We start from the raw sequence: 20,462 nt of genomic DNA on the forward strand, positions 1-20,462 counted from the left end.
TTGGCGTCATTGGCCGGAAGGCCCCTTGCGAGGCAGTTCCGGCCGCCTTGGTGCAGATCTTATTACATTCGACGCCACGTTGGGCGACCTGCGCGCCGGATGGGTATGAAATGATGATGAAGACAGCACCACACCCAGTCCCTGAGCGGAGGAAACCCCCGACCCAGCCGGGAATCGAACCCGGGCCCGTAACACGGGAATCCGTGACGCTGACCATTCAGCTATCGGGGCGGACACTTTAGTCCTGTAATTTTCATTTACGACTACTCCTTCTTCGGTCATAAAAGAGTTTTCGACTGGACTTTGTGTCCTTCCGTCAACTAACTTTCTACTAAAACACATGCCATGGACTGAGTTCCTAGTGAACTTCATGTCCAAAGGTGGAACTGTCGTGCACACTGCAGTAATGAAGTAGAATACGATGTGAAAAGAAAATACGGTAGAGGAAATACCAAATCATTCATCTTACGTGCAAGCAAAGTAACATATACTATTTTTCTGCATCACTGCCTCCAAATCTGAAACATTTACTGTAGATTGGCGCCAAATTTTGAACACCGTCATAGTGTAAATTTGTCACCTTCTAACAACCCTACCACAACAAACATCAAACTTTAATAACGATTGTGGTGTTGCTCACGCTGCTAAATACTGCATTTTCGGGCAACAACAGTCATATTATGTGGCAGGTGTCATTAGAGCACAGTTAATAAAGTCATTTCATGCAATAATAAAAAAACTAGGCACTCATCTTTTTGTGTTTCCCACGCTGGTCTCGTCGTAAAATCATGGCTCAATCGTTGAAAATCTAGGTGGTTATGATTCCAAGCTCGGATGCAAAGAAGCCTAGGTTTTATTCTGCTACATTCAAAAGTTTTGTAGATGCGCTTCACAAACCATCCTTGAAGATTACACTTTTGCTGGACAATGGTAATGTAAGAAAATAATCAGCACTCCGAAATTAAGTTACACTTCCTTTTAATTGCTTTTATTGCAATATCACGTGACACACTAACATCACTTCACTATACAAAACATACTTGAAAACATCTTCCTCACAGTCACTGTTAAAGTTCACATTTTATAAGCGGACTACAATATGCGTCTTTCCAACATAACGTCCAAGACTTGACCTTCTCAAGGTCCGACTCTCTAACAAGTCAACAACTAACTAACTATCGCTTACGCGCCCAAAAAGCAGAGTTACAAGTACGTCAAATATCATAGTGACAAAAGAAATAATCACACAAGAATAATATCATTGCAATATAAACATATCGATGTATCACAAATGAAATCAAATCTGAATGTTGTCTCAGAAATATGTTAACTACTTTACAGAAACACAGTAGAATATTACTGGTATCGGGAGGTTCAGATGAGGTGCCGTAATGGTTACGTAATTCAAGTACCATTACAACCTGTGCTCGTAACGGGCTGTTACTGCAATAGCCGTCGATTAAGAAATGCATAATTTATCATAATTGATTATCATAGCCAATAATATCAACACTTCTCGCTTAAGCCAGCATCTGATATAACATTAAAAGGACATCAGTACACAGTATCTCGTCAAATTTCTACCAACAAAAGCGTGCCATAGGATGTCTGTTTACTGCGATCGGGGAAGAAGATGGCTTAAACCAAAACGCCTCTACGTTCTGTGAAAATAAAAAGCAGTCAAGATGGAACATTATCTGAAGTATAGCTATTATGATCGCATCTATTCGGGACTTGAAAAGGGCTGGAGCGGTGAAGAAAATCTTATCAGCATTGATCTTCACCTTTAGATCGAAACACATTTCCCGTCTCCGAACGGGGTACCGGTGCATAAGTCACAGGTACAGAAACAAATAAACACGAAATTGAAGACCAACTGATCTCGTTCGATTTAGGAAAGGCCACTGCACTTGATGGAAAGCCCGTTAATTAATACTGAGTATGTTTAACAACTGGGCCTAAAACTTCTGTCAGATTAAAACTTCGTGCTTGATCAGGACTCGAACCTAGGACCCTTGCCTTTGGTAGGCACGTGCTCTACCGGCTGTGACGTCCATGCACGACTCATATCTCGTTCTCCCAGTTTCCTTCGTCATTACGTCATCTCCAACCTTCCAAACCTGACGGAAATTCTCCTGCATACCTTGCAGCACTCTTGGGAGAAAGGATGTTGCGGAGACACGGTTTTTCCACAGCCTGGGGGATTCTTTTCGGAATAAGTTTTCACTCTGCAGCGGGGTGTGTATTGATTTGATACTTCCTAGCAGGTTACCTCTTACGTGAGCAACGAGATGGAACTACAAAAAGAAACAGAACATACACCAGTCAGCCAAATTAACCATAAAGATATTAACTGGAAGATAGTCTGGTCTTATTTTCCTGGTGCGACTGTAAGTTCAACGCTCGACTACTTACATATTCTTAAACGATCCGTTTCCTTCTGCATCACGGTAACACCGACTGACACTCACGGGAAACGTACTGTGAACACTGTAGCTTGACTGACACAGTGCTGCGGCGAACAGTAGGCTGTTCGATAATTCTCGGCCTATGGAAGTGGATTAAATTTAAATGTGGACTGCTACTAACAACAAAGTCTGAAGCTAACGTCAAGAAGATAATGTACACGAATTTCAAGTCGGTCCCAGCTTCAAAGACGAGAACAATCAAGTGGTTTATATGTTCTTATATAAACTAATCATCAACGATGAAGATGAATCTGTAACTGAATTCAACAGTACTTCTATATTTACATATACAGGATGTCTCTCTTAAGAGACATCAGTCGTTTTTTCTCTGGTGCAATTTCTTTTTTGCATTGTGTAACTGGAGTCACTCCAGACAAATAGTGCTCATTAAACAAGGTAAGCTTTCCCGGCTGGTACTGATATCACTTAAAACTTCCGGGCTAACAGGCGGTGATCGTTGTATAAAACTTTATCCCAACTTTTCCTCTCCGACTGTTGGAAACATCTTCAGACGTAAAATGGCGAACTGCAATCAGAACTCGAGGGAGCGCCGAATATATGGGCATCGTACCGGGCACCACAGTCCATCACGTGACGTCGGCTACGAGATTATCTCTAGTAGTGCCAACATTCTCGATTAAAAATAACCGATCGTCAATCTTACGTTGCAATGTTGACATTCTAACTTTATCTAATTTAACACCATCCACTTTTCTGCTAAAATTATTATGGTGTTTTGATCGCCTCTCTATAAATACGGGCATGATAACGCGATGTTTTCGATATGAAAATTCGTCTCAGTGAATTTTAAAAATTGAAATTTGTGGTTAAGGTCTTATGGGACCAAACTGCTGAGGTCATCGATCCGTAAGCCTACACACTACTTAATCTAGCCGGCCGCTGTGGCCGAGCGGTTGTAGGCACTTCAGCTCGGAACAGCGCTGCTGCTACTGTCGCAGGTTCGAATCCTGCCTCGGGTGTGGATGTGAGTGATGTCCTTAGGTTAGTTAGGTTTAAGTAGGTCTACGTCTAGGAGACTGATGACCTCAGATGTTAAGTCTCATAGTGCTTCGAACCATTTGAACTTCAACCTAAACTAACTTACGCTATGGGCAACACACACCCATGCCCGAGGGAGGACTCGAACCTCCGACGGGGGGTGCCGCACGCACCGTGACAAGGCGCCATAGACCGTGCGGCTACCCCGTGCGGCAGTGAATTGTATTTCATGATCACTATCTTGGTAAAGATGTTCCGCTAAGGCCGATTTATCAGTATGTTTCAGACGGCCATTGCTCTTGAGTTGAATCAGACGGGTGGTAACACTTCTCTTTGTGGTACGTTGGTGTATATAAACCAGACAACAACTACAAGGAATTTTAAATACACCCGGTGTAGCCAAAGGATGTTGTGCATCTTTTGCCCATTTGAAACATTATTTCATCTTATTGATGGGTGTGAATGTAGTTTCCACACCACAGTTGCTCTACACTTTCCCCAATACGATCTGTAAGCCAACTAATGAAAGGAAGGAAAACTTTCCCTTTGGGTGACCGTCGTTCCTCGTCGCTCCTGATTCTCTCTCCCCCTAGTGCGAAGTGCTCGATCTATTGCCTTGTTAGAATAACCATTCTTTTTTAATATAGACCATAGATGTTCTGCTCATACTTCAATAATATGAAAGTTTTCCTTCCGTTCATCAGTACGATTATAGATCGTATTGGGAGAGTGCTGAACAAGTATGATGTGAGAACTACCTTCAGACCCACCAAGAAAATAAAAGAATGTTTAAGATCGGCATAAGATGCATCGCATTCCTTGCAATTGTGCTCTGGTTTATATACACTTAGGCGCCATAAAGAGAAGTGTTGACATCCGTCTGGTTCAAAACAAGAGGAATGGCCGCCTGAGACATACGGATAAATCGGCCGTAGCGGAACACCTTGACCAAGAAGCTCATCCTAAAATAAAATTCACTGAGACGAATATCGTATCGAAAACATCGCATTATATTGGCTAAATGGCTCTGAGCACTATGGGACTTAACAGCTATGGTCATCAGTCCCCTAGAACTTAGAACTACTTAAACCTAACTAACCTAAGGACAGCACACAACACCCAGGCATCACGAGGCAGAGACATCGCATTATATTGCCCGTACGTATAAAGAGGATATTAAGGTTTACGAACACCGTAATAATTTCAATAGAAAAATGGTTCAAATAGCTCTGAGCACTATGGGACTTAACATCTGAGGTCATCAGTCCCCTAGAGTTAGAACTACTTAAACCTAACTAACCCAAGGACATCACACACATCCATGCCCGAGGCAGGATTCGAACCTGCGATCGTAGCTGCAGCGGGGTGCCGGATTGAAGCACCTAGAACCGCTCGGCCACAACGACCGGCAATTTCAATAGAAAAGAGGACGGTATTAAATTAAATAAAATTTGGATGTCAACATTACAAAGTAAGAATGACGATCGATTACTTTTAATCAAGAATGTTGGCAGTACTAGAGATAATCTCGTAGCCGACGTCACGTGATGGACTGTGGTGTCCTCTACAATGCCCATACATTCAGCACTCCCCCGAATGCTTGTTGCAGTGCGCCATTTTACCTCTGAAGATGTTTCTCGCAGTCGGAGAGGAAACGTTAGGAGAAAGTTTTGTACATCGACCACGGCCTATTAGCCCAGACGTTTTAAGTGAGTGTTCATCAAGTCTTCCGTGCTACGCCCAATACCCAAGGAAAAGCGTCGGTTTGTTTCCCGTTGCAAAGAAAATGATTTTTAAAACGGAATTTTACGTACCCATTTGATAGAGAGCTCCCAGATCAGTCTAGTGCGATATTCGTTTTACCGATATGTATTAAAAGGGACAGTAAAACTCGAAGAATTCCAGCAGCAATACGACCGCTCTGGAACGCGATGACTGCCCCCGCCAAGCACACAGCGCTACGGAGTCTATGGTGGATTATTGTTTATTCTCTGTGTTTTCTCGTCCCTGTTAATACAGATCTATAAAACGAATATAGTGCTAGATTTATTTGGGAGCGCTCTGTCAAACTGGCACGTAAAATCCTGATGTAAAAATAATTTTGTTTGTAATGAGAAACAAATCTACGATTTCTGTTGATAGTGGACATAGCATGGTCTGACTCCAGTTACTCGGTTCAAAAACGAAATTGCAAATATGTGCCGAAACACCAGAGACACCAGGCGTACTCCACAAGGCACTTTACGGTGTTGTATACCTGTGTCACTTCCAACTTTCCCTGTTCCTGTCGCGAATGGTTCGCGGGAAGAACAATTGCTGGTAAGCCCCTGTGTGGGCTCGAATCTCTCTATCTTCATGCTCTTTTCGCGAGATGGACGTAGGAGGAACCAATATATTGGCTGACTTTCTAAGAACGTTTACTCTCGAAACATTAACGGTAAACCACCGTGATGCAGAACACCTCTCTTTCAGCGGCTGCCACTAGAGTTGGCTGACACTTTCACGTTTAATAAATAAACCTATAACAAAACGTGCTGCTCTTCTTTGGATCTTCTCTATTTCCTCTCTCTACCAATCCGAACGGATCCCAGACTGACGAGAAGTATTCAAGTATTGGTCGAACGGGTGTTTTTTTGGAAGCTACTTCCTTCGTTGATGGACTACATTTACTGAAATGCTTCCAATAAATCTCATTCTAGCATCTGTCGTACCCGCCATTAATTTCATGGAGTCATTCCACTTATACTCGCTCAGTATGCATACTCCTAGACATTATATGGAAGTAACTGCATCCAGTGATTATTTTGAAATCATGTAATCATAAAGGGTTTATGTATTCGCAATACGTTACTTTCTTTTATGTTGAGAGTCAACTGCCACTCCCTGCATCAAACGTCGATCCTCTCCAGGTCTTCCCGGATTTCGCTACAATTTACTAGCGTTGCAATTTATCTGTACACAACAGCATCATCCGCGGAAAGTCTCACAGAACTTCCGACGTCTTCTACCGGCTCATTTATATATATCGTGAAAAGCAATGTCCTAAAGCTCTCCCTTGGTGCACACCCGAAGTTACTTTAACGTCTGAAGACTTCTCTCCGTTGAGAATAACGTGCGCTCGTATTTTATTCATTAGGTGCAATGCGGAACTGTATCTAACGTCTTCCTGAAGTCAAGGAGCACTGCATCTTCCTGGGCATCCGTATCTACTGCTTTCTGGGTCCCGTAGACGAAGAGAGCGAACTGGGTTTCACATGATCATTGTTTTCGGATATCATATAGATCCCTACAGAGGAGATTTTAATTCTTCAGAAATGTCATAATACGCGAGCATAACTCATCTTCCAAAATTCTACACCAGGCCGACATCGGAGATATAGGCCTATAGTTTTTTGCCTCTGTTCGACGACTCTCCCTGAAAACGGGAATGACCTGTGTTTTTTTCCAATCACCAGGAACACTTCGCTCCTTCAGAGACCTACAGTCACCGCTGCTAGAAGAGGTGTAAGTTCTTTCGCATACTATAGACAGAATAGAAATGGTATCCCGTCATATCCAGTGGCCTTTCCTCTGTTGCTTTTCTGTCCCTGGATATTTCTCGATATCCGTCATTTTGACGTTCATGTGATGATTTAAAGGAGGAAGTGCAGTACGATCTCCCTCTTTGAAACAGTTTTGGAAAAAGAGGTTTAGTATTTCGGCCGTTTCTATGTCATCCTCCGTTTCAAAACCATTGTGGTCACAGAATGTCTGAAAAGATCGCTTCGATTCATTTACTGATTTAATAAAAGACCAAAACTTCTTAGGATTTTCTGAGACTGAATTTTACTTTCGAATTGTTTGTACGCTTCATGCACGGCCCTCCTTACGATAAGTTTTTCTTCGTTTGGTTTTCGTTTGTATGTGAGGCTTTCGCTACGTTAAAATTAGCAAAATTGTTCAAATAGCTTTGAGCACTATTGGACTCAACTGCTGTAGTCATAAGTCCCCTAGAACTTAGAACTACTTAAACCTAACTAACCTAAGGACATCACACACATCCATGCCCGAGGCAGGATTCGAACCTGCGACCGTAGCGGTCTTGCGGTTCCAGACTGTAGCGCCTTTAACCGCTCGGTCACTCCGGCCGGCTTAAAATTAGCAGCCAAGCTCTCTTTGCTTTTGTAGCAACTATCTAACACGGTTGTCAAACCACGGCAGATCTTTTCCAACCCTTAAAACTTTGGTTTTGGTATTGAACTGGGGACCTAAAAACGACGGAGAGGCTTCGTCCCCGCCATAGCCCTCAGTGATTCACAACCCCATAACAGGCTACAGCAGTCCACTTCACCCCTCCACCGCCCCACAACGAACCCAGGGTTATTGTGTGGTTCGGCCCCCAGTGGACACCCCCCTCCCCCATTCCCCCTTCCCCTCCCTCCCCTCTGGGAACGTCTCACACCAGACGAGTGTAACCCGAAATGTTTGCGTGGTAGAGTAATTACGGTGTACGCGTACGTGGAGACAGTGTTTTCCCAGCAATCGCCGACATAGTGTAACTGAGGCGTAATAAGGAGAACTAGCCCGCATTCGCCGAGGCAGATGGAAAACCGTCTTAAAACCATCCACAGACTGACCGGCACACCGGACCTCGAGACTAATCCGTCGGGTGGATTCGTGCCGGGGACCGGCACGCCTTCCAGCTCGGAAAGCAGTGCCCTTACAACTTTACTCGGCATTTATCAGTCTTTAGAGTATTGTATAATGCTCTTGAACTTCGTCCATTGATGCTCAACACTGTCGGTGCTACAAATGATATTTTCGTGTTGACCTGTCAGGTAATCTGAAATTTGTTTCTCACATCTTCCTACCTTTCTTTATATTTTTATTTAAAACATCATGATGATGCTGCAGCGGCCTTCTGATAACTAATTCCCTGTTCTACGCTAAATGAGTCTAAAAGCCGGATTTGTTAGTCACCAGAAAGGATAAGATGGTAATTTTCGGGTGATGCACAAGATTCCCTGCCCGTACGAGCCCGTCCTGAACACTTAGTCGCCCAGTCTATAGCTTGTAGGTTGAAACCTCCACCTAAAACTATAAGATGGACCGGAAAATTATGCAAAATGTTTTCCATCTTTTTCCTCAACTATTCCGTCACTACTGCTGCTGAGGTAGAGGGTCTAGCATCCGAAGACCATGTTCGACCCACCACTAACACTTATGTTACCCAATTTATTTCGCACTCTGAATCTGCAGTAATTTCACTAGATATTCTCATATTTTTTATTACTGCATACATGCCTCCCTCATTGCAGTATAACTTATCTTTGCGATACATATTCCAGTCAGAATTTCACTGCAGTTTGACATTCGGTTTCAGCGAGTTTTCGGTCCCGAATGGTATATGGACATTTTTACCATTTATAAGCCACGCTAGTTCTGGGACCTTTCCACAGACGCTCCTGCACTTAAGTGAGACTAAATTATTTTATTTCTCCGATCTGCTATGACGAAAGCTACCCTGTCTGGACTCAGATCGCATCTTATTTGGCCTGCGGAGGGATTTCTCTATCCTAAAAAACCCACATATGCACGCCATACGTATTCCGCTACCCTAGTAACCGCATGCTGCGTGTAGTGTACGCCTGACCTCTCAAGGGGAGAAATGATAATTAAATCAAGACCCTACGCTGTGAACAGGCGTTGATATACATCAACGGGGACAGTTGAAAATGTGTGCCCCGACCGGGACTCGAACCCGGGATCTCCTGCTTACATGGCAGACGCTCTATCCATATGAGCCACCGAGGGCACAGAGGATAGTGCGACTCCAGGGATTTATCCCTTGCATGCTTCCCGTGAGACCCACATTCCCAATTTAATGTCCACACACTACATTCGTAGTGCCCCTGCCTATTACACTCATTATTGGCGGCAGACGATCTTACCGAGTCCCGCAAGAGTTGGGGCAATACGTGTGCATCCGCACAGAAGAGGGAGGTCAATGGCCGGTTAGCCTTAACTAAAAGAAGATGGTATCTGTTCTTTCGGACATGCAGCGCTCTAGAATGAAATGACAATTAAATCAAGACCCTACGCTGTCGACAGGCGTTGATATACATCAACGGGGACAGTTGAAAATTCTAGAGCGCTGCATGGTAACCAATAGTATCTGTTCTTTCGGAAATGTCCGAAAGAACAGATACCATCTTCATATAATTAAGGCTAACCAGCCATTGACTTTCTTCTTGTGTGCGGATGCACACGTATTGCCCGAACTCTTACAGGACTCGGTAAGATTGTCTGCCGCGAGTAATGTCCAGTCGTACTATCCTCTGTGCCCTTGGTGGCTCAGATGGATAGAGCGTCTGCCATGTAAGCAGGAGATCCCGGGTTCGAGTCCCGGTCGGGGCACAGAATTTCAACTGTCCCCGTTGATGTATATTAACGCCTGTCGACAGCGTAGGGTCTTGATTTAATTATCATTTCATTCTAGAGCGCTGCATGGTCACCGATAGTATCTGTTCTTTCGGACTTGTCCAAAAGAACAGGTACCATCTTCATATCTTAAGGGGAGTTCTACAATTCTCCACCCGATAGCGGAGGTCGAGAAGTCTGCATCCAAGCTCGTCTCAGAGTCGTCAGAGTCTCTCGGTTAATCCTTCCACTCGGCTCCAAACCTGAGGACTGCGATCGGTTCTGGGAATGTTGGAACAAAATAGTAACTCTGCTTCCACCTCAAGACTGAAGCTAGCTGTCTTCACCAAATCAAGCAGCCACCTGTAGGAACCGAGGATGGTCTCGGCACCCTGGCGGCAGGTGTCATTCGTGCCTATACGAGCCACGGTCTGCAGCCAGGTGCACCCAGTGCTGGCAAAGCTTCCTCAACATCTCGGACGAGAACCCCAGGCAAGCAAGCAGCTTGGATACTGACCTTCTTTCCCAACCTGTCCGCTATTTCCTGAGGGGTTACATCACCCGCCTGACACTTGAGCTCAAAGTGACAAGTAGCCCTCCCCCTGCACTTGGCTGGAGTTCTCACGAACATCGGCCGCAGTCACAACAGGGAAGGCATCCCCACTGGCTCAAGTGTACACTCAGCGGTGGACAACACCTCAGATCTGTTTTTTGAGGCATAAAAAGACAGGCTTGTGGCCACTAGCCACTTTTGCCTTACACCCAGAGATTCGCGACCCTGCTACTGTTCGCCAATCAGCGTCTGTTAAGTGTTGACTCGCCGGGACGTGCGAATCGGAAGCTGCAGTGGCGTCAGACATCCCAGACGACGCTATAGGTCCCACAAGCGGCAAAGCATTCGTCTCAAGTGCCCTAATGCCATCGCATCCCAGGGCAGCAGCCTGAATGAAGCCTGTCGAATATGGGCAACACAGCTTCCACCCATTTACAGACAATGGTCAACTACCCCTGCGTCTATATACAACCGGAGCTGTCACTGACCATCCTTAATAAACTTTTGTCTAAATGACAAGTAACGTAAAAGTAACCCTAGAAGTCGCTAGGAGCAATCTACGTTGTGCTGCTATATTACCTCTACGTTTTAAACTTACAGTGAGTTAGTAAACACTAGTTCAAAATGGTTCAAATGGCTCTGAGCACTATGGGACTTAACATCTGTGGCCATCAGTCCCCTAGAACTTAGAACTACTTAAACCTAACTAACCTAAGGACATCACACACATCCATGCCCGAGGCAGGATTCGAACCTGCGACCGTAGCAGTCTCGTGGTTCCGGACGGAGCGCCTAGAACCGCTAGACCACCGCGGCCGGCTAGTAAACACTAGTCTATACAGTAAAGTACACAGGTATAATTCACTCTTCGTAGAAGTACGTGAAAACAGAATCGAAACTAAATTACTGTTATAAATCGGAGACTGCTAGCGTTCCAGGCGTGTCCAGCGGCTGCAGTGACTATGAGAGCTTTGTATCCGACGGTCACGAGGTTCAAACTGAACCGCAATTATGGCAGCGGTAAACTACGCTAGAAATCGGCTCGCACACATAGATAATGTACTAGAATTCGCTTTATCCAAGAAAGGGCCAAAACTGTCTACAGCAGCTGCAAAAAGGAAAAATTGGGCCACTTGTACATTTTTTTTATAGATAGGAGGATATTTCAAAAAGAAAACACCCGAAATCTACGTTTCAGAGGAAGAAGTTTCGAGTGCAATTTAATTCCCTAGTTTCAAATAAAGTAAAAACATGTTTTTAAATCTTCTGCAGTGCCACAAACGAGATAATCACATACCCTTAAGAAGAAGAAAGTTTTATTTTAGGGAAGAAATATAAGATTTTAGTTAATTTTAAAGCAAAAGAATTAAGTTAATTAAGGAAAAATACGAATATAGCTAAAGAAAGCTAACCCATGAATGCATAATCTGGCGAGCGTAAGGATGGGCTGTACAGGGAGAGTGGCGGCCCGAGAAAAATAAATAAAAAATTTAAAAAGTCGGTAGAGCACTTGCCTGCAAGAGGCAAAGGCCCCAGATTTGAGTCCTGGTACGGGATACATTTATAATCTGCCAGGAAATTTCAAACCAGCACACACTCCACCGCAGAGTGAAAATTCATTGTGGAAAGTGACTCCTATGGTTGGAAATAGCTACGTGTCGCTCATAGGACAGATGTACAAAACTATAGCTCGACCCCAATCAAGCAATTTGTTGGAATACTATAGAACATATCTTGCGTTAGCGTGTGATAACTTTTTTGGAAACTGAGTAACTCCTCTATACAATTCAACATGTTCTGATCATTTGAAACCTAGCTTCCTCTATTTGTTTGTGAGAGAGAAAAAGAACTCAAGTTGATATTGTGTTTCTTAATGAATTACTTTCGATACATTTCCAAACTGTAGTCCACTAAGCAAAATACGGGCTTACGGAATACAGGAACTTGAATGCTACTGGAATCGATGCTACCTAGTAATATAGCAGTACGTCGTTATTAATGGGTAGGCATCGTCAGAAATGGAAGGATCGTCCATCGTTGCTCAAGGTAGCATGATAGTATCGTTACCGTTCACTGAATAAGCTATAAAAGACCTTCTTCAAACGAATCAACCAGAAATTTGCCTTCATCATTTTGGGGACGCTACGGAAAACCTAAAAGAGAATTACCGCACACGATCTGACCGCCAGTCCATTCGAATGCGAGTCCAATTTCTTAACAACCTTGCCACCTCGCACGATACGCTAATGTTAATACGAGACGCATTTATAGGCGAGCCTCGTAAAATACAGCAGATGGTCTTAACTGTGATCCTCAATGGGAAACACTGCTGTAACTGACTGTATTGTTACGTGTAAATGGGTTGCCCCTAACAAATCTGAAAAGTATGTGAAATATGTGTTACCTAAGAATGAAGCAAACTGTAAATTTCACTAATAGGTGTGTTTGACGTCCGCTTGTAACTTAAGCAATTATTTCAGTTTATTCTTCAGTCTAATAGTTAACAGAACCAAAGTTGAGCAACCGAGGCCTACGCTGAGGAACTAAGGAGGTGAGACAGTGTCAGCTTCTCACTCATCGATTTCGGTGGATATCGACTTGGGATAGGAGCGGCTTGCGAGACGTGTTCGGCATGCTCTTCGAGAAGTCGCTATAAATGGAAATCGACTACGTGAGTCGTCGATGGAAGAGAGCTCTTCGCGGAAAAGACATAAAATTCTACAACATTCACTCAGAAACGCTATCCGGCCACCCAAAATCGCCACCATTTGGGCGTATACTGCTTCTGAACGGGGGAAGATGCGTCGGTTTACGGCTGGCTAGACACTTCTGTGTTGGACTCACTGCTCTCTGAAGGACTGAGCTGTTTTCATAAATAGCGCCAACATCCACATATTTTCGCTTTGTCCGGCAGCAGACCGTGGTGAGTAAGATGACAGGCAGTCGTGACGCCTCGGAGGAGAGAATCTATCGACAGCCTCGCGCTGCCGCCTTTTCCGACAACGCGCTTGATATGTCTGACAAAAAGGGACCTATGCTGCTCTCATTATTATGAAACTATTTGTCACACCGTGTTACTGCGCGGTTGTTTCTTGCCCGTGGACTTTGTACTCACCCAGGAGCAAGTTTCAGTTTGTTCGATCAACCCAATACCTACAGAAGAGCATTGTCCTACAGACACGAAATGATGGAGTGCCTTCGTATCCTCCTGGGAAGCGAACTGCAGAAATATTTCGGGACTCGGAACGAGCGAATGTAGATGTGATCGGCTTCCAATGGACATTTATCAGAAGCCGACCACTACTAATTGTATATATTTTATATATACACACATTTTGAACAACAATCGCGTTCATTTCGTGTCAAACATTCCCTGGCAGAACGCAAGAAAATTTCTATTTTCAACTACTCGTTCACTGCGTGTGACCTGATTAATTTTTTGATGTTGTTCCTAAATCATGACACGAATGAAGGTAGAAAAACAATCGCTAACTAGTACGCTATTGACTTCTCCCTAATCATAAAATGTGGGGTGTCTAGGAAACCAGCTTTCTCGGATCGCTAGACAACATTCAAACAAATCGTATTAATGAGTTTTTATTACAAAGTGAACAATGACAATACTTAACTTCGAGAATTACATATATGTGTCACAAGCAACGGGTGAAAGACAAAATAAGAGCCCACATCTCGTGGTCGTGCGGTAGCGTTCTCGCTTCCCACGCCCGGGTTCCCGGGTTCGATTCCCGGCGGGGTCAGGGATTTTCTCTGCCTCGTGATGGCTGGGTGTTGCGTGCTGTCCTTAGGTTAGTTAGGTTTAAGTAGTTCTAAGTTCTAGGGGACTGATGACCATAGATGTTAAGTCCCATAGTGCTCAGAGCCATTTGAACCATTTGAACCATTTGACAAAATAAGAAATCTCTTCAGTATACACAATTCCTAAGTCGCTACTATACCAGTGCCTAATCTTGATGTTGCTATAGAACAGGACGCGACCAATCGGGCGCGGCGCTTATGTCCTGTACACATAGAGGCCGCTGCTGTCGCGTTGTCCTCCTGGAAAGGGGTCGGTCAGCGTGCAAATGGCTGACGCCTTGTCACAGCCCACTCCGCTCTATCGTTCCCGAGTGGCGTGACGGCGCTTGACTTTACGCCGTAACATACGCTATGACGAACACTTACTTAGTTTGGCGACCAGTATAATTTACGAGGGTTGAAACTTAAATAGTGGCAACTATTTATTCACAACCGATACGGAGGTGTTACATGTTTGCACCTGTTACTGTCCTTCAAAGTAGTCACCACCGTGGTGTAGAACCCGTTGCCAGCGATGTGGAAGGCGTAGTATACCGTTAACAGAGCCTGTTCTGTTGATGCTGCGAACGGAGCAGTCGACTGCCTGTCAAATCTCTGGAACAGTACTGAAGCGAATGCCACGAAGTGGTTCCTTCATCTTCGGAATCAAATCAAAGTCACAAGGACTTAAGTCCAGAGACTATGGTGGATGGTGCAGTACTTCCCAGTCCTATTGACCGAACAGAGAAGCCACAGCTAGCGTTGTATGCCCCCACGCATTGTCGTGCAAAATCATGGGTTGGTTGCGCAGAAAGTGTTGCCGCTTCTTTCGCAAAGCTTGTCGCAGATGATGCTCCAAAAGCGAACGGTAATACTGTGCACTGAGGTCTGCCGTGGAGGAACGTAATGCGTTAGGATAACACCATCACAGTCGTACACGAGAATCACCATAACCTTTGACCGCTCCATTCGCACCATCAACGTCGCTGGCAACGGGTTCTACACAACACTGGTGACTACTTTGAAGGACAGTAACAGGTGCAAACATGTAACTCTTTTGTATCGGTTGTGAATAAATAGTTGCCACTATTTAAGCTCCTACACTCGTATTTTTGTCAGAAGTTGTACAGACTGAATGGTCAAACCATTATGATCACTGCCTGCTGCGAGACTGGATGGCTAGTGGTAGCGTTTCGAGCGCACGACGCGGTAAGGAAAGTATGTGGGCGAAGCAGAGAGGGTCGAAGAATCATTGTAGCGACGGTAGTGGCCGAAAATGGGGAAAGCGAGTTGACAAACTTTAGACTATTATGGCCCGATGCCTGGGAAAGAGCATCTCGGAAACTGCAAATTGATCGACTGTTTCGTGCTATTGTGATAATGTGTGGAAGGTGGTCGAAGAACGCAGAATGCGTGAGTAGACGACAAGGTGTCGGAAGTCCACACCTCCTCACATAAAATGGAGGTAGGGGGATTGCCCACTCTGTAAGGTAGGGCAGGCGACAGTCTCTGGCATATCTGGCGACAGAGTACATTGGTGTAGGTACTCGTACAACTCTTTCGGAGCACTCCGTTCCGCGCACCTTGTCGAACGTGGCCCCTACGCGTTCTCGGGTTGACCCAACGACACTTCAGTTACGATTGCAGTGGGCACAGGATCACCGAGATTGGACCGTATCTCAATGGGAACGTGTCACCTGGTTCGATAAATCACGTTACTTGTTACCCCAAATAGATAGTCATGTCCGGATACGCCACCATCGAAGTGAATGGCTGTTGGAAACGTGCGTCATGCCACGGACGCAGACCGCGTGGGGTAGTATTACGCTATGAGGGACGTTCACTCGGGCTTCCGTGGGTCTTGTGGTAGTAATCGAAGCAATCGTGACATCTGTGAAGTACGTAAACATTATAACGGACCGCCTCCTTCCCTTGTGCTCGATGTTTTCTCCGACGGTGAAGGCATCTTCCAGCATAATAACTGTCCGAATTGCGCAACAGTGGTTTGAGGAGCGTGATAGTGAACTCACGTTGACGTTTTGGCTACAAATGGAATACATCTGCGAAGCTCCGCGCCGACAAACCATCGGCCCGTATTTGCTATAACCTGTGCGTAAAAATCTTGTGCCACATACCTAGCGAGAACTTGTCCAAATATGCCACGTAGAATCGCTGCTGCGTTGCTTTACAAAGGTGGACCGACACGCCATTAAGCAGGTGGTGTCAATGTTTTGGGTCGCCAGTATATACAGGGTGTTACAAAAAGGTACGGCCAAACTTTCAGGAAACATTCCTCACACACAAAGAAAGAAAATATGTTATGTGGACATGTGTCGGGAAACGCTTACTTTCCATGTTAGAGCTCATTTTATTACTTTTCTTCAAATCGCATTAATCATGGAATGGAAACACACAGCAACAGAACGTACCAGCGTGACTTCAAACACTTTGTTACAGGAAATGTTCAAAATGTCCTCCGTTAGCGAGGATACATGCATCCACCCTCCGTCGCGTGGAATCCCTGATGCGCTGATGCAGCCCTGGAGAATGGCGTATTGTATCACAGCCGTCCACAATACGAGCGCGAAGAGTCTCTACATTTGGTACCGGGGTTGAGTAGACAAGAGCTTTCAAATGCCCCCATAAACGAAAGTCAAGAGGGTTGAGGTCAGGAGAGCGCGGAGGCCATGGAATTGGTCCGCCTCTACCAATCCATCGGTCACCGAATCTGTTGTTGAGAAGCGTACGAACACTTCGACTGAAATGTGCAGGAGCTCCATCGTGCATGAACCACATGTTGTGTCGTACTTGTAAAGGCACAGGTTCTAGCAGCACAGGTAGAGTATCCCGTATGAAATCATGATAACGTACTCCATTGAGCGTAGGTGGAAGAACATGGGGTCCAATCAAGACATCACCAACAATGCCTGCCCAAACGTTCACAGAAAATCTGTGTTGATGACGTGATTGCACAATTGCGTGCGGATTCTCGTCAGCCCACACATGTTGATTGTGAAAATTTACAATTTGATCACGTTGGAATGAAGCCTCATCCGTAAAGAGAACATTTGCACTGGAATGAGGATTGCCACATTGTTGGATGAACCATTCGCAGAAGTGTACCCGTGGAGGTCAATCAGCTGCTGATAGTGCCTGCACACGCTGTGCATGGTACGGAAACAACTGGTTCTCCCGTAGCACTCTCCATACAGTGACGTGGTCAACGTTACCTTGTACAGCAGTAACTTCACTGACGCTGACATTAGGGTTATCGTCAACTGCACGAGGAATTGCCTCGTCCATTGCAGGTGTCCTCGTCGTTCTAGGTCTTCCCCAGTCGCGAGTCATAGGCTGGAATGTTCCGTGTTCCCTAAGACGCCGATCAATTGCTTCGAACGTCTTCCTGTCGGGACAGCTTCGTTCTGGAAATCTGTCTCGATACAAACGTACCGCGCCACGGCTATTGACCCGTGCTAATCCATACATCAAATGGGCATCTGCCAACTCCGCATTTGTAAACATTGCACTGACTGCAAAACCACGTTCGTGATGAACACTAACCTGTTGATGCTACGTACTGATGTGCTTGATGCTAGTACTGTAGAGCAATGAGTCGTATGTCAACACAAGCACCGAAGTCAACATTACCTTCCTTCAATTGAGCCAACTGGCGGTGACTCGAGGAAGTACAGTACATACTGACGAAACTAAAATGAGCTCTAACATGGAAATTAAGCGTTTCCGGACACATGTCCACATAACATCTTTTCTTTATTTGTGTGTGAGGAATGTTTCCTGAAAGTTTGGCCGTACTTTTTTGTAACACCCTGTATACTTAATGCTGCAACACATGTTTTGGACCGAGCGAAGTGGCGCAGTGGTTAGCACACTGGACTCGCATTCGGGAGGACGACGGTTCAATCCCGTCTCCGGCCATCCTGATTTAGGTTTTCCGTGATTTCCCTAAATCGCTTCAGGCAAATGCCGGGATGGTTCCTTTGAAAGGGCACGGCCGATTTCCTTCCCCATCTTTCCCTCACCCGAGCTTGCGCTCCGTCTCTAATGACCTCGTTGTCGACGGGACGTTAAACACTAATCTCCTCCTCCATGTTTTGGCCGATCAGATTTACATCGTTGCACATCATAGCGTGGGACGGTGAGCGATAAATAATAGCCAATACGTTCTAGCGATGAAAATTTTTCTTTGGTTATGAAGAGAAGATCTGACACTGCTGTACATCTCAAAAAATTACATATGTTATTGCCTCTTTTATCTTTGAACGAGAGCCATTCGAAAAGTAAGGTCCGATCAGTCGCGAAATGTAAACCACTGTGAAATTCAAAAATGTTTTATTTGAAACAGTTAAGTAGACCTTCCATCTACTTCTCTACATACTCGCCCCTCAGACTTAGACATTTGTTGTAGCGTTGTATCAACTTTTCAGTGCCCTCGTCATAGAAGGCAGCCGCCTGTGCTTTTGCCAAGTCTCTACGCTGGTCTACAACTCGTTTTCTGTGCCAAAATGTTGTCTTCTTAGCTAGCGATTCATGTGAGCAAAAACGAAACTCAGTGGAGTCAGTTTCGGCCTGTATTGTTAGTAATGAAATACTTCCCATCGAAAACGTTGTTGGAGCATCTTTATTGCCCATGCAGAGTGCGGGCGAGAATTGTCATGAAGAAGGATTCGCATGACAGTCATGTTATGTGGGCTGCATAGCTTCATGCGAAATCTCTCACCAGACCCTCGCACTTGATGGAAGATATTTTTTTGTAGCCATCTTTACGTGCTTACTGTGCGCTCAAAACTGAAAACGGCGACGTGACGCGATCGCCGGTCATACTAGAGACACTGCCCAACTCATCCGTGCAAAGCTTCATCGGATTTTCACTGTCGTTTCCATTTCGCGATCGATCGGACCTTACTTTCTGAATGGCCCTCGTCTATCTGGATAGTAATAATTTTCCACCGACCACAAACAAAGATTTGAAGTTCGATACGCCAAACAATTTGTTAGCATGTCAGCATCTCACTACCAGAAAACTTGTCTGTTTTGGTCAAATATTTGAGCAGACCGGAACAAGACTCACTAGGAACTACACGGTCAATTATCGTCCGAATTTTCATATCAAATGAATAGTGGGGACAGGTCAAATGGGGGATCAAATTGACCATAGAGAGAACTAGTATTGCAAAGAAAGATTTCTTTGCTCGAAAGTCATCAGGATTATCCAGGAAAACTTAGTGATTTGAAGGAAAATTTCTGTCCGAATTTTCATAGCCAAACGGAGAGCCTATAATGCCCAGTGGGGTATCAAACTGATCAGCGTGACGTCTAGTTTTGCCAAAACTAGAAAGAAAAAAATTAATTGCTCCAGAGTAATGAGCGTAATTAAGAAAGTACTTTATTGGTGATTTAAAGGAAAACTGAAATATTGTATGAGCATCTGCTGCTGGTTGAAGTGTCGAAAAGTCATATCTCCAAGTCCTAGCTATTTTTCGCATAAAAAGTACGTTGGTGTGAAAATTGTGGACTTCTTTCTCTCATTTTTAAAAGTAAGATAAATATGAAATTAGAGCATAAATGGAAACTTCTCTGCTTTCTCAAGATCTATATGCCCTTAATAATAATTGTTATAATACATCCTGTATTTAAGGCCAGACTTCGGGCTTATCGTCGATTGGTCGTACACTTACTGGCTTACGACAACCATTTCCTGTGTCTCAGACCCGTCATCAAAGCCTTGAAATGCAATTTACAGATACATTCAATGCTGCTGAACCTCCAGTGCGTTTCTGACCTACTTCAACTTCTCCAGGGTAAATACTTTAGAAAACTTGGTCCAAGAGAACTCTTGGTGCCATAAAACTGTTAACTTCAGCAAGAGACTACTCAGTGTTCGCGGCAATAGTGCAAAAGTAGGTTGAGCCATTTTGGGGCTAGTGCACTGATTTATTTATTTGACCGGTCACTTTCCCTGTTTCCGATTTACCTTTCTCACTGTTAAACTTAAGTTTTCAATACTAATGCAGTTTAAACGGTATTTTCTTGTTGCGTAGACTTGTGTGATTGCTTCAGATATCACTATAAACAAGAAACAAGCCAATTACCCTTTTTAAACTAGGGTGGATGAACCCGTCAGCGAGGGCAGGACTTTCACCATGTCACGCAAATACTAACCTACTTCCTCATTTTATCCACACACGAAGGCTACATAAATTGATAAAATCGACAATAATACGAAATGA

General features: G+C 44.5%; 1 protein-coding gene and 2 non-coding genes across 3 annotated transcripts in view; 2 read left to right on the top strand and 1 right to left on the bottom strand.

Annotated features, from left to right (window-relative positions):
* LOC126471209 (b(0,+)-type amino acid transporter 1) overlaps positions 1–20,462 on the top strand; it is a 591,197-nt gene that overhangs the window by 202,763 nt on the left and 367,972 nt on the right. The gene's annotated exons all lie outside the window — the stretch shown is intronic.
* Positions 9,187–9,261, bottom strand: Trnat-ugu (transfer RNA threonine (anticodon UGU)). Its single transcript has one exon. It is a non-coding gene; the product is annotated as a tRNA-Thr (tRNA).
* Positions 9,789–9,863, top strand: Trnat-ugu (transfer RNA threonine (anticodon UGU)). Its single transcript has one exon. It is a non-coding gene; the product is annotated as a tRNA-Thr (tRNA).

Source organism: Schistocerca serialis, chromosome 3, assembly GCF_023864345.2.
Source record: "Schistocerca serialis cubense isolate TAMUIC-IGC-003099 chromosome 3, iqSchSeri2.2, whole genome shotgun sequence".
Classification (NCBI taxonomy): domain Eukaryota; kingdom Metazoa; phylum Arthropoda; class Insecta; order Orthoptera; family Acrididae; genus Schistocerca; species Schistocerca serialis.